Source organism: Stigmatopora argus, chromosome 7 (assembly GCF_051989625.1).
Source record: "Stigmatopora argus isolate UIUO_Sarg chromosome 7, RoL_Sarg_1.0, whole genome shotgun sequence".
Classification (NCBI taxonomy): Eukaryota; Metazoa; Chordata; class Actinopteri; order Syngnathiformes; family Syngnathidae; genus Stigmatopora; species Stigmatopora argus.
Genome location: NC_135393.1, coordinates 1029126 through 1053848, shown reverse-complemented (window position 1 = coordinate 1053848; position 24723 = coordinate 1029126). Strand labels below are relative to the sequence as shown.

Genomic DNA, 24723 nt, shown 5'->3' with positions numbered 1-24723 from the left:
CGTCCAAGAGCGGACCGCTTGGCTCGGCCTTTCCCGTGATGAGGCAGGACGTTTCCTGCACTTGTTTTCCAACTCGAGTCTCTGTGGGCGGGGCGTTCAGATACGCCCAGGCTGTCACTGACCGTCCAGTCACTGTGATGTGGGTGACAACAGCTTTCACTGTGGCTTCTGTATGGAGGTGCAAAGTCTATGGGAGGTCAGGGTTAAGTGAGGGGTGCTCGTGGCAGGTGAGTAGACGTCAGATGAGTTTCTTCACGGACAAGGGTTTTGACACCGTCCGACTTAGTCTACTCAAGAGTCACCTGTCTCGAACTCTTGACCTGAATCGACTTTGACTTTTCAGCGATCTTTGCTGCTGTGGAGGTTGGTGAGTTAGGCCACGAATGGGTCTTCCCATCGTGGAGAGAACCAGGACTTCACTTTTATGACTCGGATCAGGATCCAGTCACCTGGCTTCACCACCTCCTGCAAGATAGACAAAAAGATCACGGCAGCTTACATGTTCTTTGGATAAGTTTCTCTCCTTCATCTTCCCATAAAGGAAGTTGGAATGGTCTTCCAATAACTATCTCAAAAAGGTGTTAATCTCGAGCTAGTTGGCACTATCTTCATATACGTTCTGACCAGTGTTAGGCGTTCTGGCCATGGCTTCTTTATCTCTTCCATGGTTTTCTTAAGCCTTGGTTTTATCGTACCATTTGTTTGCTCTACCAGTCCCACACTCTTGGACATTGGCCTCGTTTGGGCCTGAGGTCATCTTGCACATTATATCTGTAACAAATTAAACAGTTCCTACAAAAATTTTAAAAGTAGGTATTTCGATGTCCATATCTCCCCCCTGTTGAGACATTGTCCATGGCTCAATTTTGGAGTACATTTTTGGTAGGCACTGTAGGCCTTTAGCTGTGTACAGGTCGTCTGCAGACTGTTCTTGAGATCGGCTCAGCCCTTGTTGCTGTGCATACTGTGCAGCAAGTGTCCGCGCTGCCTCCCCAGCTGCCGCACTCTGTCGCTGTCTTCAAACACGTACTCAACATCTGCAGACAGCTATTAGGTTGGGCTTAATACCCCAACGAACAAAAATCACAACAATCTTATACTTATTCCATCACTATAGTTTGTGAAAAGCTTAAATGCCTATCAGTCAAAATTAAATATGCTAGCTGGTATTCTATTTTGATCACTGCTTCCTTGTTAAGATCAAGAACTATATTTGTTTTTTCCTTTCCTGCAATTACACAAATTAACTAATCATACTAAAAATAGGAAAAATACAAAAGCAAACCAGGCTGCTTTCTCCTCAGGAAAACAGCTTTGCCGTTCTCTGTAATAGTTTAGATTCACATCAATTAATATCCAAAAACAAAATGCACACATTTATAATTCTGAATAGAATTGAACCCACTAAAATGTAACCACCCCTTGTTTGTCAGGGTCAACATTTTTAGCATAACTGTGTCTTTTAGAGCAATTAAAGCCCATTACTTTTAAAATGCATACTAATCAAGTCCCAATTCAATTAACAATGTGTATCGCGTTGCATATTAACTCAGTTTTTTGAAATTCAAAATATCCCAAACTAGTAGTCTTTTTATCAAATGTAACATTCCATTGTCTTCGGAGTTTGCCAATCATCTCCTATAAAACTTTCTTAATCAATATTTCACAATAGTCAGGCATAAAATTAAAATCTAGTTACATTTCTATCCATTGTAGTTTCTCTTTTCTCTCTAATTGTTTACTTTAAAAATCTGTAAGAAGGTTTGGTCTCAATTGAAACGCTTTCATCTTTTTTTTATGGAGACAATAAAACCAATATAAAAAGTTCCTTATGGTTTATCGCATTGCTCCTCGAGCAATAATCTTTCCAATCAATATTGGAGTGCTTTCCATTACGTTTTATCACGTCAAAAAGTTTATCTTACCTGTCTCCTCAAACGTTTCAACTGAGAGAACTTTCTTACAGTATACAAAATGGATCCGCTATTTTCATGTCTGCTGGTTTGGTCAGGAACATTTGCACGGACACTCTCATCCTGGGTTGCTCATCATGTTTCCTGTTGAGAAATGCAATCTCCCTCTGCCAACCCAAAATTAATGCGTTTCTTTAAAGTTTTTTCTTTTATGCAGACATATGATTAGCCTCATCCTCCAATTCCAATCGTGTAGTTAATAATGGCGTTTGGTACATTCCACTAAATTGGATTTCCATTTTTTTTTTTTCCTTCGGAACGAAATATGGAAACTTTTGTCAATTCAGTCAATTATTTTGTTAACACAATTTGGATGCCATTATCACAATAAATCAATAGTACTTTGGAATTTGGTATCAAGCACTGTCTTTTCAGTGCTCCTAAATTTTGCATAGCAGATTTGTTTCTCCACTTCAAATTTCACGTTTGGAGTACTGCTGCTTTTACCATTAAAATTTCATTTGACTAAACAATTTTCCATAATTTTCATCAAAAATTGATTTCAAATTTCTAAATCATTTTCCACCTTGATATCTGATTGATTATATCTTGATGGTCGGCCAATTAGAAACACAAAAAGACAAACAAACAACCATTCATGCTTACACTCATTTTCAAAAATCAGTGGTCTGCAATTTTTCATCACTGGTGAAGAGCGCCATCCCCAGTCTGGGGCTTCTTGGCAGCTAACCACCTTTTTGCTGTGCTATCAGCCTAATCATTCTCAAAAGAAATAGGTTAATGTCATTTGGTTGACATTAATTGTTCAATGCTTATGCAATCCGTATATCATTAATATTCTAATAGTCATTAATATGACCCACGCCAAAGCATATTCCATCTGCTGATGGGCAAACAATGAAATACCCTCCGTGCACTGACGGTATTCCATGATGTTTATTCCATCTCAGTGAAATCATGCCTATCCTAAATTAATTATTCTATCTAAATTTACCTAATAATTTGGATAAATGCCATTTCTGCATTGTTCTCTTGTTTGATATCATTAATAATTTGGATGATTCTTAATACTTAAGTCTAAATCGCAAATCACTCTCATATTTCTAAAACCCAATAGTTAAAGCTCTGGCTTAATTCCTATCCGCTCTAAGAAGGCGGTTTTATTTAAAATAAGAGCCATTTTCTGTGCTCACTGTTACCTCAATTACAATTTAGGGAAAATAACCTTTCACTATGCATTTCCTAATATAAACTTCAGTGTTTAATAAAGGACCCATAATTTTTCACTAATATATCATAACACTGTCAACTATCTCTCTCTCTCTCTCTACATCTCTCTAAAACTCTCTGTCAACTTTCTCTGTCTCTCTCTTTCTTTCTCTATCTGTCTTTTTCTTTCTCTATCTGTTTCTAAAACTCTCTGTCAACTTTCTCTGTCTCTCTCTTTCTTTCTCTATCTTTCTCTAAAACTCTCTGTGCAGGGGGAGGGGGCCTTGGGCTAGGCTGGTGTGGGCTCTCTCCTGACTCTAGGTGTGAAAAGGGGCACTAAGAGCTTTGGGGGACCCCCCTCTTTTTGTTTGCACCGGGTGTGCTTGGTGGGTGAGGGGTGTCCGCATCTGTGAAGGGGGGGCCGGCTGTAAAGTGGGCTTCTTGCCTGCTCCACATTTTTCGGCCATTTTCTTCCTTTGTTCTGTGTGTGTCTTCAGCAAGATTCAAAAGCAGGCAGACTTTTTAAGGGAATTCTCATGTTCCTTCTTCAGATTTTGGTTCTCTGAGAATTCCTCATAGGCCTTCCTCTTAGCTCATCTTGCCAAAGGTCGTACCTCTTGAGCTCATGTTCAATGATCTTCATAGGGAGGGCCCCAATTTTGAAATGTGTGACTAGTACCTGAACTTGTGAAAAACATATCATTCTTGTTCTCCATGAAGATAGAAAGTTTCTTGAGGAAAGACAACCACCTAAAGCAGCTCCTCATCCTTTCTGTCCAGAATCTTCACAACCATGTTAACCATGTTTTTGTTTCATTCTTCAATGATCAGGAAAATCTCTCAGCATGAATTCCACATCTTCTTACTTCACGTCCCTTTGTTTGAACGTTTTTTTAAACAATGGTCACATGTTACGCTATTAATACATTTAAGGCGATATTTTACGGCGATTCTTTAGGGACGTCCCATCTAATTTATCATCTCTTTAATACTTATCTTTTATTATCCTATTTATCCGTCTACGCCGTCTTTTTAACCGTTATTCTCTTCAATCCTCTCGATTCACGAGCGCATACTAAGCGCGTACCAAGCGCGACATAAAGCGCGTCACGGCCTACTTCCGGTTCTTAACAAACGCTTCTGGTTTATATAATAGTAGTACTATACTTTTTAATCGAGCGCTTTCTTACTCATCGGGTGCAGTATTTTTGGAAGCTTTATTTTTGACAATCTCCAGAAATCCTTTTAACAAAGGGGACTCTAACCCCCACCTTAGGGGGACTTTTAACCCCCACCCTAGGTTAAGCCGCGTCACCAGCCCACCTCTTGGATCGACATTTAGTTGGCCAGACCGACTAAATGTACGTCCGTTGCATACCTTACGTATCTATTTTCCTTTTTTCTGACATACGTACTTCTCAACAGTATGCACAATTTATCCCCTATTTATGAGGCGTTTTTCTCGACTATTCCACGAATGAAAAACGGGATTCCCACCAGCCTTGTCCTAAATATTAATTTTAAACAGCCCCTTACCGTCTCTTGTGCCTTCTCTTTTCCGATGGGGGTTCGTTCTTCAAACGGGCCGCGATCGACCGAAATGCCTCTCTCTTTCAAAGTAAGAGTAGCTGACGTCAGTAATTCTTGGCCTTCAGTCCACCGCGGTCCGAAAATTCAGAAATGAATCTCCCGGGTTTCGGCACCAGAAAATGTTGGATCTAATCGATAAACATTCAATAACTTCGAATTAGAGGAAGCACACAGAGTCGGCCATGATGAGTTTTATCTAGCTTCAGCTGAAGGAGGGGGTCAGAGCAGCCAGCGGCAGGAGCGCGTCTATCCTCCAGCCTGACTAGTTTGAACTCCCTGCCTCCCCCCAACAGGTTGACCAGTTTTATTGACAAAGGTCATGTGACATAGGTACAGACTTTAGGCGGGAAACTGTGAACAAAGAAATGGGTCTGTCATGGTAGATGACGCGCCCCCAACTCATAGGTGTCACGGACGGAAATTTCCGCTAGGTCATGCAAAATTCTATTCTAGTGACTAAACTAAATAAACCTATTGACTAATAAAAAGCATAAGAATACATTCCATACTCCACATTTGGAGAACCAGAGTTTTTCCTGAAGCATGGACAGCATCTCTCATTCATTTTGTTTGTTTATTTATTGATTTATATTTATCTATTATTCTTTTTTTATTTTTCATTATTATTATTCTTTTTTTACATGAGGGTAGTGCGCTGGGGTTCCATTTTGTTGGGGTGCCAGCTATTTGACTTCTTTCTAAGTCCAAGAGGCAGGCCAGGCCCATCAGAGGTCACCCAGGCCAATAGCACGTGAGGAGGCAGGCAATATGATTGCTTTATTTTTATTAACACCTAGCCTAACAGGTTTTATCAACCACACGGACAGCGTGTGTGTGTTGGCACAGTCTCTGACGGCCATTGGAAGATTCTGGACATTTCCCAATGGCTGTTGGTCTAGATTACAAAGCTTGAAAATTATCGCAAACCGAAATTTGAAATCGCAGGTCTGTTGTCGTGCAGTAAAAATTATTGCATGGAGGCATTGCATGCTTACTGCAGTAACATGATTGTAACTGTCATGATCACCTGGGGAGAGAGAACCCAGGATGCGGGAGGCAGAAAAAGCGAGGTAGGTGCTGTTGCCCAATTTAGGATTTTAATGACAAAAATGTTTGTACAAACGTGACAAATAAACATGGAAGAACGGATACCGACGAGGAGGCAAAAAAACCCAATTACGTGAACAGAGACCTCACGAAATGCTAGACACAAGGTAATACTCCCACACGATATCACAGAACACTCGCGTTTAAATGCATAGACAGGGGCTAATTACCAAATACAGTAATACCTTGATTATCTCGGTTGTCTGGCCCGTCAGGGGGTCATCCCAGCCAGCCTACGAAGAAGCGGCGAGCTGGCCCGTCAGGGAGTCGTCCCGGCTGGCCCACGAAGAAACGGCGAGCTGGCCCGTCAGGAGATCAGTAGTGCATTTTGCCCTGGACAGTCCTAGGCGAAGTTACGGCCAAGTGGTGGACGGAGCGACCCGGCGTCAGTCTTCGCTGTCGCCGAGAGGGTATCCGCCCTCTTCATCAAAGTAATCGCCAAGAGGGTCTCCACCCTTGACCTCAAATTCCTCGCCGAGAGGGTCTCTGCCCTCAGCCTCAAAGTCCTTGCCGAGGGTGTCTTTGCCTTCGTCCTCAATGTCCTCGCTGTTGCCGAGAGGGTCTCCGCCCTCGGCCTCAATATCCTCGCCGAGAGGTCTTCGCCCTCGGCCTCAAAGCCGCCGTCGGAGCCCCCGCCAAGCACTTGATCGGTGAATTGAACGGCAGAGAGCAGCAGCAAAGGGGGCTCTTTTTTTTAGAAATGCGAGCACCTGACAACGTTACGGCAGATGGAATCAGCCTTGTCCGAAAACAGAGCTCTTTGGCGAGACGTCAAGGCGGAGCAACGTGGAAGTTGAGATTCCTTTTAAGTCCGGGCAGTGGGCTGACATTGTTGCACTTAATTTCTCGGCCGGCGATCCGACGGCGCATGCCGGGCGGCTCGGCCCCGGCCAGAATAGGCATCACCATGTTTTTTTGGAAGCGGATGCCGATTCAAAGATTAACTGAATATGCGGATCCTCATCATGTGCGGCAATGCTGCTGCTTGGCTTCATGTCCTCACAATAAGATAACACACGACCACTTGCCAGCAGGAAGCAGTATACTCCTCTCGTATTGGCGAGCAAGTTCCGCCACAGGTACACCATTCTGCACTGACTAACGGGGGAAAAAACACTGAAAAAATGCAACGCTCCGCCCAGTGCTCGTAGAGACATTTACACGTGGGAATTGCATCGAGAAAGACAGTGCCCATGATGTTCTCACAAGCAGCCACTCGCGTAGGCTGTATGCTCGTAAATCAAAATTTGTCTCGTATCTCATGGTAAATATTTGCTCAAATATCTCTAATTGCTCATATGTCAAGGTATTACTGTAGAGCTATTAACTTTGGTCCCTCTAAATGTGCTGGGAAACTGCACAAAAGTCTCCAGTACATATGTCCCAACCCAAACAGGAAGTCGGCCATCTTGGATTGTTGTTGAAAAAATGCAATATTTTTGCTCATTTGCAGGCTGCGCATGTAAATGAACTCATCCTGGGCACTTTTTCATATCAGCCTCAAATTTACTGAATCTAATATTAAGAGGTGCTTGATCAAAACTTAGCAAAACGAAGAGTGTTTGTGAATGGGAGTGGCCTCCTTTGGCGGTCAAAGTTTAACGTGTGTTCGCCAACATGCCAAGTTAACTATCATCTTAAGCCATATGTTCATTCAACATCAAATTATATTTCAACTATCATAGGTATGTATTTTTTTGGTTGGGCGTGGTTACACGGCTCAGTAACCAGCCCCCCACCCCCTGAATTTTTTCTTGCAATTTTGAACTGGTATAACTTGGCTTAACTTCCTAAACTAATCAAGCGTCACTTCCTGCACAGGGCTCTAGGGGTTATTTGCTAAAACTGCATTGCTCACACAAAGACTATTCCAGCAATCACCAATTCTGCAAGTTATCCTACTTGAAAAGATTAGAAAAGCCTGTAATTGTCAACATGGGTAAACCTCAACCATGAGAGGCAGAATGTGGGAAAAAAAACAGAAAATCACTTTTGGATTTTTAAACAATTTATTTGCAAATCATGGTGGAAAATAAGTATTTGATCAATACCAAAAGTTCTTTTCAATACTTTGTTATGTACCCTTTGTTGGCAATAACGGAGGCCAAACGTTTTCGGTAACTCTTCACAAGCTGTTCACACTGTTGCTGGTATTTTGGCCCATTCCTCCATGCAGTTCTCCTCTAGAGCAGTGATGTTTTGGGGCTGTCATTGGGCAACACGGACTTTCAACTCCCTCCCCAGATTTTCTATGGGGTTGAGATCTGGAGACTGGCTAGGCCACTCCAGGACCTTGAAATGCTTCTTACGAAGCCACTCCTTTGTTGCCCTGGCTGTGTTTGGGATCGTTGTCATGCTGAAAGACCCAGCCACGTCTCATCTTCAATGTCCTTGCTGATGGAAGGAGATTTTCACTCAAAATCTCTCGATACATGGCCCATTTCATTCTTTTCTTTACACAGATCAGTCGTCCTGGTCCCTTTGCAGAATAACAGCCCCAAAGCAAGATGTTTCCACCCCCATGCTTCACAGTGGGTATGGTGTTTTTCGGATGGAATTCATTATTCTTTCTCCTCCAAACACGAGAACCTGTGTTTCTACCAAAAAGTTCTATTTTGGTTTCATCTGACCATAACACATTCTCCCAGTCCCCTTCTGGATCATCCAAATGCTCTCTAGCGAACCGCAGATGCAGCTAGATGTGTACTGGCTTCAGCAGGGGGACACATCTGGCAGTGTAGGATTTGAGTCCCTGGCGGCGCATTGTGTTACTGATAGTACCTTTGTTACTGTGGTCTCAGCTCTCTGTAGGTCATTCACTAGGTCCTCCCGTGTGGTTCCTTGATTTTTGCTCACCGTTCTTATCATTTTGACGCCATGGGGTGAGATCTTGCATGGAGCCCCAGATCGAGGGAGATTATCAGTGGTCTTGTATGTCTTCCATTTTCTAATAATTGCTCCCACAGTTGATTTCTTTACACCAAGCGTTTTACCTATTGCAGATTCAGTCTTCCCCGCCTGGTGCAGGTTACAATTTTGTCTCTGGTGTCCTTCGACAGCTCTTTGGTCTTGGCCATAGTGGAGTTTGGAGTGTGAGAGATTGAGGTTGTGGACGGGTGTCTTTTATACTGATAATGAGTTCAAACAGATGCTATTAATACAGGTAACGAGTGGAGACCTCGTTAGACCTAGTTAGAAGAACTTGGACCTCTTTAACAGCCATAAATCTCGCTTGTTTGTAGGTGACCAAATACTTATTCTCCACTCTAATTTGGAAATAAAATCTTTAAAAATCTAACAATGTGATTTTCAGTTTTTTCCTCCTCCACATTCTGTCTATCATGGTTGAGGTTTACCCCTGTTGACAATTACAGGCCTCTCTAATCTTTTCAAGTAGGAGAACTTGTACAATTGGTGGTTGACTAAATACTTATTTGCCCCACTGTATATATCAAGCGGAGGGGAACTATTTTCACTGTGAGTACAGTATTTGAAGTATTTACAATTTATATATATAAATTATATTTAGACATTATTTAATATTGTAATAATATTTTCACATGCTTAACTGTAATATTTAACAAATACACTTCGTTATAATTGTAGTAGTGTACTTGTATTTTTGTATAGGCGTTAAAACATATAGTATGGTAGCAGTGGCGGGCCGTCAGGGCCTTCAAGGCCTTCTCTGCTGGCCTAAGAAATATCTGAATCATATTATATTTTGTCCATCAATACTTATTATTCCAAATGGTCTGTTAGCTTCCTTTCATTGCTTTTCCCCCTGGTTGTACTGCTTCCAGATGTGTGTTTTCATATTGAAGCATTCAACCAATCACATTTCAGCCATTATTTGTTGCCAGATCAGATCTGCCTCAAAGCCTTCACAATCAGTTCTTGCGGGCTCTGCTGCATTAAACTAGACTGTTGCATTTAACCAATCAGATTTCGAGTTGGCAACCCCACAATGATTTTTCATAGGCGTTAGCATTTTGCTGGCTGGGACATGTCATTGCTTTCACAAACTATGATTGGCTAGCAGGCGGGCCAAAGCCGTACCCGAGGCAGCCGAGATCGCAAACTCCACCCACAATGGCCGACAGAAGCAAAAACAAATGGATTCTGTTTGCTCACAAAGCTATTTTCCAGACGGACTTTTCCAGAAAAAAATGGACATCATTAAGAAAGGGCGGTCAACTACGAAGCTAGCAAGCCTGTTACAGTGGTGTGTGCGGCACTTTCAGCGCGCTAACTTAGCTCCACAAGCAAATAGTATATTGTTGTGTTGATTTAAAGCTATTTTCAAAACGGACTATGCCGGAAATATGACAGGACAGGCTCGACTTTCATCATTAGCTTCGATGGCGATAGGAAAGAAGGAAGAAAGAAAGGAGGATGGATATTGTGTAAAAAGGATTTTTGGTGAGTAAAATATGGCTATATTCCTAAATAATATTTCAATTGTGGGCCAAGTTCTGATATCTGAAAAGCTCCAGTGTTTGTATTTAATCACAAAATGCTGCTAGGAAGTGGATTTTACCCCAGTTAAATTTTTGGCGTTTCACCATTGACAGCTATCGCTGTCTTTTCCCGGGAAAAATCACCCCCTGGCCTGGTTGTAATGTTTCACAAGCTCCAGTATTTGTATTCAATCAATAAATGATGCTAGGAAGTGGATTTTACCTAATTTTAGTGCATTTTTTGTCATTTCACGTATGGACGTATCGACGTTCATCGCTGTCTTTTTACCGGGGAAATGATACTCCGGGCCCGGTTCTGATGTCTAAAAAGCTCCAGTATTTGTATTTAATAAATAAATGCTGTTTTCGGCTGGATTTTACCCCACTTTCGGGCAATGTTTGCCCGTACGCCATTGACGTTCATTGCTGTCTTTTCCCGGGAAAATCACCCCCTGGCCTGGTTTTAATGTCTGAAAAGCTCCAGTATTTGTATTTAATTATGAAATGCTGCTAGGAAGTGGATTTTACCCCATTTTTGTGCATTAATTTATTGATTATTTTTTATGTGTCGCAGCTGTAACTGCAGTAGAGGTTTTATAGCCATAAAATAGTTTTTGAGGGTTGGATTGATACGTTGAAGGCGCTACCAAAAAATGCACCGCCCGCCACTGTATGGTAGTAATAAAAGGGGTGATCTTCGCGTTTTTTTTATTATCACGGCCATGTCCGTTCTACATTATCTGCCAAATTCGAGGGATTACTGTATTAAATCAACCTCAACATTAGAATCCTATTCGTTCCAATATGTACACATGTACGTGAACACAATTTCAAGTTATGTAAGGCACACTTGAAAAAACTCAAGAAACAACTCTATGTCTTCTGGATTAAATGGGGTGCAGGCTAAAGTTAAGGAGAGAGCACTGTTAGCTTTATTCATACACTGCTATGCACATCGGCTCAATTTAGTACTGACTCAGGGGGCCTCAATTTAGTACTGACTCAGGGGGGCCTCAAAGATCATCTCGACGCACACAGTTGCTGGACGAAATCTGCCTTCTTTGTGCTATTAAATCAACCTCAACATTAGAATCCTATTCGTTCCAATATGTACACATGTACGTGAACACAATTTCAAGTTATGTAAGGCACACTTGAAACAACTCTATGTCTTCTGGATTAAATGGGGTGCAGGCTAAAGTTAAGGAGAGAGCACTGTTAGCTTTATTCATACACTGCTATGCACATCGGCTCAATTTAGTACTGACTCAGGGGGCCTCAAAGCTTAAAGAATGCAAGATATTTTTTGCTTACCTTAATGGCTTTGCAGCATTTTTTTTAGATCATCTCGACGCACACAGTTGCTGGACGAAATCTGCCTTCTTTGGCACCAACGTGGCAGTAAACATCCAGAGTGGTCAATACAGTATTAGAGAAGAGAGCTGCTCTAAAGGAACTGTTTCATTAAATCCTGGAGCATCATGACGAGTACGACGAGTGGTCTGTGCGGTGTGCTGACAGATTTAAAGCACGTCTGGATGATTTCTAATTTTGTTATTTGCTTCACACATTTAATGGCGTTTTTGAGCATTCAGACGTGCTTTTTTCAATACTACAGAACAACAAACTGGATGTACTGTTTTGTCTTGCAAGAGTAAAGGAGTTTTGTGACACAGTTGAACGCGAGAGGAGCTGATATGAGGAAATATACGAGGCCAGTGCGGGTACTCCAAGCCCACGAAGAGGTCAAGCGCACTACCACCAACTCCACGACAGGATTGTGGACAATATTATTTGCCAGACGCGGACAAGATTTCAAGACCACGAAAGACTGATGTTTCTCTCCCTCCTCGACCCGCAGATGTTTCGGGAATACCAGAAAACTTTCCCACATGCAGCCTTCTCCAGCTTAACGGAGAACCACGGAGAACTTTTCGATCTGCCTCGGCTAAGAACAGAACTGATTGTAATGTATGCCATGAGTGATTTTGCAGGAAAATCTCCCACTGATCTACTTCACTTCCTTCATCAGAAAAATCTGAGTGAGAGCATGGGGCGGCTGTACACATTAGAGTGTTTGGCAGTGACCATCCCCGTGTCCGCTGCTTCTGTCGAACGGACATTTTCAGCATTAAATAGAATAAAAACTTATGCCAGAAATACAACAGGACTGACGCAACGTTCAGCATTAGTTTTGATGGCGATAGAAAATAACTTCTTGATGGACTTGAAACGCACGGGTAATCTTTACGACAGAGTAATTAAAATCTTCTTGAGGAAAGAAAGAAGGATGGATTTTGTGAATAAATAAAAATATTTTTGGGTGAGTAAAATGTGTCTATTTTCCTAAATAATATCTTAATTTTTGAGGTTATTATTGATTCTTTTTTATGTGTCGCACCTGTACCTGCAGTGAAGGTTTTATAGCTATAAAATACTTATTGAGGGTTGAATTGATTCACACGTAGCACTACTGAAGGCCTAGGTGTGAAATACACGATCCGCCACTGCTGAGAACGAGGTTGAAAATATGCAGAGTCACTCTTCCAATCTTATCTGCACAGTTCCTCGGTAGTCTGGAGCTGAAGAACGAACAGTAACAGAGTACAACACGCTGGATACTCCAGCCTGGTAAGCGCCGACAGCTCTTCCATCTTATCAGGGGGGATCTCATTTTCCCCATAATAATAGATGGAATGCTCTGGATTTCCAGCGGCATCGAGGTGTTGCTCTTTCCGCTGCGTCTTGTTCACAGCTAATACCATGTGTATGACAGCGGAGGCATGGCTGAATGGTTCCAAAAAAGAACTCGCAGAAAGAAACCAAGCTAATAGAACAAAGAAAGTTGTAAAAACATTAAAGTAAAAAGTATAAATTACAAAATAAAGTAAAAAGGAATGTATTAAAAAATATTAAAATGTAATAACAAAAATATAGAAAGGCTGTAAAACACGAAAAACAAATAAGAGTGGACAGAGCTACTGCAGCCGGCGGCCGCCTGACGGGGCGCCATCTTGAAAAAAAAAGGAAATTGTCAGGTTACGAAACCCTTTAATATGTATATTACTGTTTCAATATACGAAAACAAGATCCAAGTTATGAAATCCGTGAGAACATAAATACATTTCCTGTATTTGTTATCTGCATTATTTTGACTATCACCCTACACTCCACCGGCCTCCCATAAGCTGTCTCACAATAACAAATTTCGACAATTGTTCGTCGTCACAGAGTTGTAAAGTTTTTTTTTTTAGTTTATCGAGTGTGGTTTGGGACGGCCAGGTAGCGCGAGTGGTTAGCGCGTCGGCCTCACAGCTCTGGGGTTCAATTCCAGGTCGATCCACCTGTGTGGAGTTTGCATGTTCTCCCCAGGCTTGCGTGGGTTTCCTCCGAGTACTCCGGTTTCCTCCCACATTCCAAAAACATGTATGGTAGGCTGATTTTACACTCTAAATTGGCTCCAGGTATGGGTGTGAGTGTGCATGATTGTTCGTCTCCTTGTGCCCTGCAATCGGGTGGCCACAGATTCAGGGTGTCCCCCGCCTCTGGCCCGGAGACAGCTGAGATTGGCTCCACCACCCCCCGCGACCCTAATGAGGATAAAAGCGGTTCAGGAGATGAGATGATCTGAGATCAAGTGTGGTTTGTTCTTCATTTAAAAGTACACAACCTAGTTCACGCTGCAGTGATAAATGTCCCTACATTATAATGCAAAATGGATTCATTATATCGAATTCCAAAATATTCCCTCCTTTTGTGGTTTATAACTAGTTAGAATGTAGCCGTAAATGCTCCTCCCCTAGCAGTATTCATTGGAATGTAAGTACAACACTGATCTCCAATCACATTACATACTCCTCCTTTTTCGGCCAAAATCCAATCCAAGGCCTGACGATTCTTCAACATCATCCTAGATGTTTCCTGCAACTGCTCACTGAGCGCCCTGAGGGCTTCATTTGTATAGTTCATTAAATGCTGCTAATTATAATATACATAATCCATTCTGCATTTTTATAGGGAGTAATACAAAGGAGTATGGACTCTAACTCTGACTTAATTTCACTTCTGGCTTTGAAGTCCTCGGGGATACCCCTTGGTTGTCCTATTGAGCCTAAATATACAAGAGAGTCAGGATCATATGACCTCCTAAACCTATTCCCTCTTGGAGAATTGAGAAGTTCAGCCACTCCTTTATAATTACTTGAACAGACATTTTTATCCTTACCAAAGTGCACGGACCAATGCAGCGCGGTGGAAGAACATTATGCAATATATCATTGCCGCACATCCAGTAGATATCGGCTACGGGTGTTGTCTCTATGCCCAGGAATCGAAGGTGCGGTATTTTCATTATGTTATGGCATGACTGATCAATTGGGCCTGGATTCTCATATCACTGCACTGTGATAAAAATAGGAGTCATATCTGCAGGCGGGAACCAAGATAATACCCAAGTTACATTACATTTCACCTTTGTATTACCCACATGTACTCCTTGCTGTCCCACACTTTGAAACCCACCACTTGCAAAACATTCATATTCTGTATTTCTATCAACTTAATATTTTGTGGGAGGACCCGCTAGGCCGTTGTGAGCACCAATCGGTACACACATTCGTTTTAGCACGTATGGGCAGCGGACTCATCAACTGGTGTCTTTTCTTTGAGCTTTAAATCAGTCTGCATTGAATAGTGCACAATGGTGGTGAGAAACGTCTAATCCAGTGGATCTTAACCGGGGTTCGGTGTAGCCTCTGCCGTGGAAGTCAAGACACATCGACTCATCATGTCTATTCACGATAACATGCCCCACTTGATCTTCACTGGCTGCAATGATCACGTGACATCGCTTGGCCAATCAGTGCTGCGAGGAATTTATATATCTTGAATATGAAAAAAGATCACATTTTATTTTACTAAAGTAGGGTTCAGTGAATGCGCATATGAAGCTGGTGGGGTTCGATGAATGCGCATATGAAGCTGGTGGGGTTCGATGAATGCGCATATGAAGCTGGTGGGGTTCGATGAATGCGCATATGAAACTGGTGGGATTCGGTAGCTCCAACAAGGTTAAGAACCACTGATCTAATCCCTTGATTTTCCTGTACACAAATGCCAGACCATTGTCAGAACTTATTTCAGATGGTATACCAAATTGTGGAATTACTTCTCTTAACAAGAATTTGACAACGGTTTCTGAGCTTTGATCCTTTGATGCTGTTGCCTCGACCCAACGACTAAATCGATCGATCAGTACCAGCATGTACCATTTTCTTTGCACGGATTTGATCATGTCTACAAAATCTAAGACTAGATGTTGGAACGGACCTTCTAGAACTGGGATATGTCCGATTGGTGTCGTGATGCCTTTCCCAACATTGTTTTGTGCACAGACTTCACATTGTTCTAAAACTTCATCCACTATTGCCTGTAAGTATGGTGACAAATATCCTGGTTGCTTAATTTTTATCACGACTTCCCCCCTTGCGCAATTATCTAAATTGTTCACATCTGAAATCAATATTGTAAGCAATGAGACTGGTGTGACAAGCAATCTTCGTGCAATCTCCACAAACCTTTCTCGTCCTTCGACACACCTCTCTGCTGCCACAAACTATGTTCACTTAGCCCTACTTTCTGCTGTCGCAACTAGTTCTTTTGTTACTAATGGAGCCAAAACAGTGACCTGGCTTTTCGCCACCAATTTTGCGGCTTCGTCAGATGCATTATTTCCTCGCACAATGTCATCGTTACCTTTCTTATGTGCTTGACACCTAATAATGATAAGTCTGTACGACTGAATCATGGCTGAAATCAAATCGACTATCTGCTTGTGGTGATGTATTGGCGAGCCATCACTTTTCCTGAATCCACGCTGCTTACACATCGCGAGAAACAAATGACACACACCATGTGCATACGCCGACTCTGTATACACGTTTGCTCCCTTCCCTTTGGCCATCTTACACGCTTCAGTCAACACCTTCAATTCAGATAGCTGTGCGGAGCATGGCTGATCACAACTCTCTTCCTTTACTGTCGTAAAATTACTTCCCTCCTGCTTAATAACTGCAAATCCAGCATGATTGTCGAGATAGTCTCTATTACACGATCCATCCACTATGTTACTTCTGCATTGTGCAAAGGAGTAGATTCCAAATCTGGTCGGAACTTTTTATCTGTCATTGTCTCTGTTATGCACTCATGGGCCTCCCATTCAATCTCAAATGGCTCAGTGTCTGCAGGATTTACCGTCGGACACCTCTTAATCGTGATATTACAACATATCGGGTATTACAACAGCGGCAAGTATTGTAAACATCGAGCCTCAGTTATCACAAATCAACTCCGATTGATCAAATTTGTAATTTTATGATGCGTATAAATCACTATTGGATACCCCATGGTAATTGTTGACGCCTTCTCGTATGCATAATTAACAGCTGCTAAGCCTTAATAGCATGGAGGCCAGCCCTGAACCACATTGTCCAGCTTTGTGCTGTAGTGAGCTACAGGATGTTTTCTCCGACCACTACACGTCTCTTGCATTAGCACTGCAGACACAGATTATGCCGGTTTGACACGTACAGATAAAATGGTTTGCTGTAGTCGGGTGCAGCCAATGTCTGCATTTCCTGTTTGATTGACTCGAACGCAATTTCTGGACTCATTAGTCTAGTTCAACGGCGTCCTCAATGTTTGGTTTTCGCCCTCCTTCATTAATTCCCTCAATGCCGCTGTTTCAATCGCGTAGTCTACTAACCAGTCATTCCCAAGAAGGTCATCATCTGACTCACAGTACGTGGACATGGCACTTTACTTACTCCTTCCAACTGAGAAAGTGCCACTGAAATTGTGCCATGTGAAAGGACTCTTCCCAGATATTCTACCTGGAGCTGGCAATATTGCAACTTTGCGCTGGAGGTATTTATGTCCCCCCTTAGCGGTCTCTGTAGTAGTTTAATTGAGTCTCTATGGCAGTCTTCGAGTGTTGGCGCGCAGATCAACAAATCGTCCACATTTGGTAACACAGTACTATTTAGTTGTATCCCTTCAAGGTCTTCCCTCAATACCTGTTTAAACATGTGTGAACTATGTTTAAACCCTTGTGGCATTCGCGTGTAGCGATAATGTTTCCCTTGGTATGTGAACGCAAACATATGTCGGGACTCTTCATGTAACGGCACACCATGAAAAATTTTGCCTCGGGCGGAACGTTCATTAGTAGGGTGTATGGGTTTGGCACCTCGACAAGCCCTTTCTGAACGATATCATTAACTGCACTAAAGTCATGCACAATTTGATATTTTGATTTATCTGCTTTCTTTACTGGCAATATTGGCGTGTTACAGTAACTGTTAGTCTCAATCAATCCTTTGATTGTTGGTCTAATGCTGTTTTCTGCCTCCGGTCGCAGTGGGTACTGCGCGCGTCTTGGAAGATTCCCATTAGGTTTAAGATTTACACTGACGGGGTTTGTTGATTCAACCAACCAACCCTACGTCTGTTTCGTGTTTTGACCACAAATTTTCTGGAATGTGTGTTAGCCTGTCTTACTTTAGATCATTCTCACTTTTGCTGATTTGCGACACCCCATGGATTAACTGAACCCGAATATTGTTGTTGCGAGTTGGAGCCTTGACCCTGTGAGCGTTGTCCGCCATACCCTCCTTGGTACCCATCAGGAGCCGTCCATGGATTAGAAGGGCAATTCTGTCTAATGTGAACAGGCTGTTGGCATCCCCAGCATCTTAGAGTGGCCTGAGGAGGAACGCTTTGTTGCTGATTTCTACTCCTTGCTCCGCACTTTGGTACCATCTGAGGCTGCCTCCTTGACTGTGGCACTTGGTTGCTCTTGCTTGCTGGGCATACACAGTGACGACTGGCGGGTCAGGACAGGAGGAGGCAGAGGTGGTGGTGACAGTGGCACCATCACTGGTCCTTGGACGCTTGGCTTAGAATCTTCGGCTGAAGTTTAAGCTGTCCTCTTTTTTTTGGTGGACCCCAAGCTGCAGCTGAGCTACTTTTCTTCGCAGTTCTTTGTCTCGGTCCTTCAGCCATTGTTCATCCCGTCTGTACTTTTCGATGACATGCACCACGTCCTCACAGAATTCTTGTTGTGACTTTGACGCTAGTCCAACAACATCATCCAGCCTGCTTCTCACCGGAGTTGGCATGTCTTCAACAACCGCCGTTCTGAATAGCATCATCATCAGAGGACTGTTGTCACCTCCTCTTCTGTTTCTTGTTTCTACCTTTTGAGCTGCCGGCTGATGTATTCGGCAGGGTTTTCCGTATCAGTGATTGGCTGTCCTTTCAGGGCCTTGGGATCAATCTTTATTGTATGTTCCCTTCGCAATGTTGCCCACAAGTCTTTACGGTACGGATTGAACTCAACTCCATCCACCTCTGGGTTACGCATCCAATGTCCGCTCAGGTAGAGGACATTTTCCATTGTTGATATTCTCAGAACTCTTGCACACACGTCATGTCACCAACTGCCAGTATGTTGCCTACTGTCTCTTCTTATCCACTTGCTGGCCCCCTCAAGAATAGCAGGGAACCGCGCCACAAATCCCTCAAGGCCTAAGGTTGTCCGTGGTATGTACCTGGGCTGCTTTTATTAAAATTGGAGATTGATTACAGTGGTACCTTGAGATAAGAGCTTATAATGTGTTCCCATAGAAATGAACAAAAAATAATAATTTGTTCCAACCCTCTGAAAAAACGCAAAAAACAGGATATTTGATTGGAAAAACATTTTTTATTTGTTCTAATTCACCATCTATTAACAGAGTAACAAATACCTAGTGGTTATGATTAATAGTACTAAAATTAGACGGATTTCCGGAGGGGAGAGAGGGAGGGACAGAGAGAGAGCGAGAGAGACTTTTTGCACGGCAACGGGCTCGGAACATAAACAAATTTAAATGAACTTGGATTACGATACAGACACTCAAAAATAAATTTAATCTAACCTTACACTAAACTTAAATCTAATTTTGTTTTAAATTTTGATACCTTTCTTCTCCCGGGTTGGCTCTAATTGCCCCGCCTCCATCCTGACTTTCACCTGCAACCTATCGAGGGTTGTTTGCTTTTGTCTTCCCTTCAAAATATTCCAAAAATGATGCACACAAATGTCCTCACAATAGGATAACGCACGACCACTTGCCAACGAATTAGCGAATAAGCTCCGCCATTCTGCACTGACTAACGTGGAAAAAAAACACTGAAAAAAATAGAACGCTCCGCCCAGTGCTCGTACAGACATTACACGAGGGAGTCGCGACAGGAAAGACAGTGCCCATGATGTTCTTATGAGGAGCCTCTCACGTCCGCTGTATGCTCGTATATCAAAATTTGTCTCGTATCTCAAGGTAAATATTTGCTCAAAATTTTACTCATATCTCAAATTGCTCGTATGTCGAGGTATTACTGTAGTAGGATTCAGTATACCTATCTGGAGGGTGAATACCAGGTCTGTATTTGACATAATACTGTTTGCCTTCCCAGCCTGTTGCAGCAAATGTAAGACAACTTCCCAACACTTCTTTCTTTTCTGCTCACACTGAATTACTTCTTTGCCTTTCTACCACTGCTACCTTATTTAGTCTTATCTCTCTCTTCTCTTACTTTGTCCATATTTCTCACTTGCGCCATGTATCTCATTCCCAAGTTCTTGGATAGTAGGATATTTTATGTCTTTGCTTCCATTTTGGTATTCTAGATTGACCCAATAAGAACATCCTTGCTTTGTCATTTCGCTGAGCGCTTGATCTCTTTCAGCATGACAATCCAGCACATTTGACATTTTTGGCTTTGGGGCTCTTCTGTCGGTGCTGCAATATTGTGGCGGACTTGGCATCCTTCCCGCCGGTGACGAAGAAAAATGACTTCCTTCCTCCAAGTCCACATCCCCTGAAAATTTTACATGACTGGTGATGAAAGGATATTGGCCTGATGGCACCACACCTGAACACTGACCATCAAGCTGCCCGTGCTTCTTGTTTTCTTTTTATCTTAGCTTCATCTCCTCCTTGTTAGGTTTGCTTGGTTTTGTTATAACTTTTTCACCTTGGTTTCTTGTCCGAGTGATTGCCCTTTGTGTTCACCTGACCTTTCTCCACCCCGGCTCGCTCCCTCATGTGTTTCCCTGGTGTTCCTTGTCTTGTCAACCCATTTCAGTCTATGTAAACCCCACTGATTGTTTTGTCATTGTCGGATCGTTTGCTTTAACCTGCCATGTTTCCACGTCTCCACGTTGACTGTTTTCCAAGTCCCCTCGTGCTTTCCCCGTCAGGTTTGATTTTGTTATTTGATACCAAGACTTTGTTATTTTCTAAAGATCCTACCTAAGTTATAAAAGTTTTCGTTTGAGCAAAACCTACCTAAAATGTTACACCCTGCATTTGATCTTGACACAGAGGGGGAAATAATCAGAACAGTGAGATGTTGTTGTTTCTTCAATCCAACTTTTGCACAAGCAAATATATTGTTGTGTTGATTTAATAGCGGTTTTGTCAAACCACAATGGCTGAAGGAGGGGTATAAATTGATTTGTTGCAGATTTACGGTCAAAGCCATTTTCAAGACTGACTTTTCAAGAAAAGCTGGCCATCATTAAGAAAGGTCGGACAACTCCGAAGCTACCAAGCCTCTCACAACTGGGAACGGACATTTTCAGCCATAAATCGTATAAAAACAGAAATATGACAGGAGAGGCTTGACTTTAAGCATTAGCTTCGATGACGATAGAAAAGAAGGAGGAAAGAAAGGAGGATGGATTGGGTATACAAATAAAAATGATTTTTGATGAGTAAAATGTGGCTTTATTCCTAAATAATATTTCAATTGTATGAGGTTATTATTGATACTTTTTTACGTGTCGCAGCTGTAGCTGCAGTAAAGCTTTTATAGACATAAAATAGTTAGTGAGGGTTGGATTGATTCAGAGGTAGCACTGAAGGCGTAGGTTTGAAATGCACAGCCCATCACTGCATTTTATGCAAGATACGGTGTATTTGTTTTTCTTGAATTTCATTCATAGACGTCAAAATACATTTTGTTTAACGTTTATCTTTTTATCTTTTCTCTATTTTGAAATAAATGACCGTATCGGCCGCATTCTCTAGCGTTATGGCATCATGGCATTATGGTGTTATGGCGTTTCTTCTTTGTCACCTTGCAGTTTCATGCATGTTGTCTTTTTATGTGCATAGAAGCCATATCCAGTACTTCAGTCATCATTTTTTTTGTCCGACAAATGTAGCTTATATGCAAGTAAATACAATATGTCGCGCAGCTATCCTTTGGAAAAAAAATCAACCACCATATTTTCACACCTATAGGTAGCACTTAAAAGTCTACATTTTTGGTCGATGCGCCCAATCGCTCGGTGCGCCTTGTTTACACACTAAATTAAAATTTTTGTATGACCCTGACCGCCTGACTGACTAGTTTCATTTCTTGCCGACAAGCTACTTATTGCGATCAACCCAGTGGACGTTGACCGTAAAACTAGCATCCCCGCATATTCCAAGCATTATGATAAATCCATTCAAAACATCCCAGATGAGTGGCGAGGCAGTTGACTTCTGTCTGCTCGTAGCGCTTTAACCCCCTCAAAACACTCTCAATACAGACGCTCCCCTACTTACGAACGCAATTGGTTCCGAGCGATTGTTCATAAGTTGAATTTGTTTGTAAGTTGATTCAGTGCTATATTTTGTATTATAATTTATGTTTAAGGCCGATATAAGTATATTGAAGGTTTATATAAGTGCATTTGTATGTTTAAGGCTTGTATAAGTAACACATTGGTTTGTACTGAAAAAAAAACATTTAATAAAATGGAGAGAATATGTACAGTACTGTAGAGAGAGAGAGATTTATGTATTAGAAACTGGCCAAAAGAAGCGACCTAATGACAATTGCAGTTTTCTTCTTTTTTTCATCATAAACGATGTGGTAGCACTGTATGGCATCATTCAATTGATTTGCAAACTTTGTGCAACGTTCAATATTTGGGTCCTGCTGCTCGATCTTTCTGTTTATAAATGGTGTTGAATGTGCAACGCTCACCACTCTCACGCGCATCAAGCTTCGTTATTATTGCCACTCGTTTCAAATGAAATGGCTTGCCTCTTCCTTGCAACTCCCTCAATAGAAGCCTTTAGCTTTTTACCAACCATATTCAATATTGGATGCATGAGATATTTAATGACACAAATGAAAAAGGTTCTTTGCACACTGGAGATACATTCACGCACTTCCGCATTGCAACGAAGAGGAAGGTAGATGCTGGGTGAGCTGAGCTCTCACAGCGCCAGGCGTCGGTATTAGCGGCGGAAAGAAGTACTACTCCGAAAAAGGCGAAATACAAAATTGGACTTGCGAACATTTTTGGACTTAAACGCAATTTGCAGACATGTTCGTATGTACCGTTGTTCGTAAGTTGAATGTTCGTAAGTAGGGGAGCGTCTGTACTCAAAGAAACAAAAAATTAGAGCTATAGAGAGGAAATGCCTGATGTGAAATGACAACAGAATCCGGGTGTGAACGCTTGGAAAATGTACTGAAGCCATGGATTGAACACGATATAACAGCGAGGAGAATCAACGTGGCAAAAGGCTTAGGAGTGATGCATGTCACGAGTTACGCGACAATATGTCAATGGATTGTGGATGACTGGGCTCAAGTGTCGGCCGGCACTGATGTTTGAGCTTTTGCCAAAGCTGGCATCAAGTTCCTGGAATACCCCTCCGATAACTCTGGCTGACAGTGCGATGGAGCATACCATGTTAAACGCCAAACTCGCCCACTTGCCCGAACTCAGATCTGATACAGAAAATGAGGGGTTTGATGGTTTTGTAGATGTTTAACTGCTTTAACTTCTATTACTAACGTATGTACCTTTTACCTTAATAAAGCACTATTAAACTTAGTTTTGCTCATGCTACCTTTAAAAAAAACGCTAGCGGCTAGCATAACATATGTTATCCTAGCGTCATGCTAGCACCCAATCTACCGAGGCACCTTTTGTATTGACAAAAAACTGAAAATACACCCTTTCAGGCGGTGCGTTTTATAGGTGTGAAAATACAGTAGCTTCGTTGTGTCAATGGATTAAAATCAAGATGTAACGCTATTCATGTCAAGCTGGATAGTGGACTGCTAAGACAAAATACATTCAATTCAGTCTTATTCAGCTTTAGTCAGCAGATGTTGTTTATTCACAGGGTTCATTTAGACCTTCCTCAGGCGGGCCATACAAAGAAAAAGAAAAACACACCCTCCTCTTCTCTGCCTAACACTTCCGTAAAGGGAGGGGTGATTTGTAACGCCCCCTATATACTCCCTTCGGTGGCCTACCCAACAGTCAAATTATTTCTGGAATGGAGATAGCTCACAAGGCTTACAGATTCTAACACTGCTCTAAGCCACTTATAGCCTCGTGCCGCACACAGAGAAAACACTACAGCACTTAATTCAGCACTTCCTAGCCCAGGGGTGGCCAAGTCTGGTCCTTGAGAACCCCTATCCAGTCTGTTTTCCATATCTCCCTCCTCTACCACACCTGAATCAAATGATCAACTCATCAGCAAGCTGTCCAGAAGTTTGATACCGATCCAGATTATGAAAAAGAGGCCGGATAGGGACTCTCGAGAACCACCCCTGCCCTAGCCAATCCGAAACAGAATATCAACCACAAACACTTTAGCTCACATTCTACTATTTCTGGGTGCAAGCTACTTCAATTTTGTGTATAGAAGTGACCACTCAAACGTTTTTTTCCACAAGGAGTTCTAACAATACGTATTTCACACTTTTGTTTTCCACACAGTCCTAAGCATGATATATGTTTTTGGCGTGTTTCGTTATGTTTAACGCCTTAATTCTGTCGACAGGCAAATGGAAACAGAGAGAGACAGAGAGGGTCACGCGCACACGCACATGCACTCTCCCACACACGTGCGCACAGCACTTATGCACACACGGCAACCTAAACTCTGAGTTATAGCAAACATAATTAATTAGTCCATTCTCATAGCGACTGTCTTGACTGATATCTCAAGCACAACATGGTTTGAATGCTCATAGGTGGACCAAACTGAATATCAAATCGGTTTATTTTTAGGCGTTTATTTTTTTAGGGATTGATTGTGTTTCCTCCTGACCCGTATTTTGGTGGTTGTGACTTCAATTCTACTTACAAACTACCCTTGATGCAACTGTTCAAACAGATGTTACAATTAAACTACAGTCGATGGCTTCATCTAACCATTTAACACATTTACATTAATTCTGGACTAGAAAGCACTCGAGATTTCCCACGAGGCAAGCAACTCGGGGTCACGGGAGCGGGTCAACCTGCCCTTTTAGCCTGGGAAGTTACAATTATAATTATTATAATTAGAACT

General features: G+C 42.1%; 1 protein-coding gene across 1 annotated transcript in view; it reads left to right on the top strand.

Annotated features, from left to right (window-relative positions):
* The window catches only part of LOC144076971 (syntaxin-3-like), a 74281-nt gene that overhangs the window by 4421 nt on the left and 45137 nt on the right, over positions 1 to 24723 (top strand). The window lies entirely within an intron of this gene.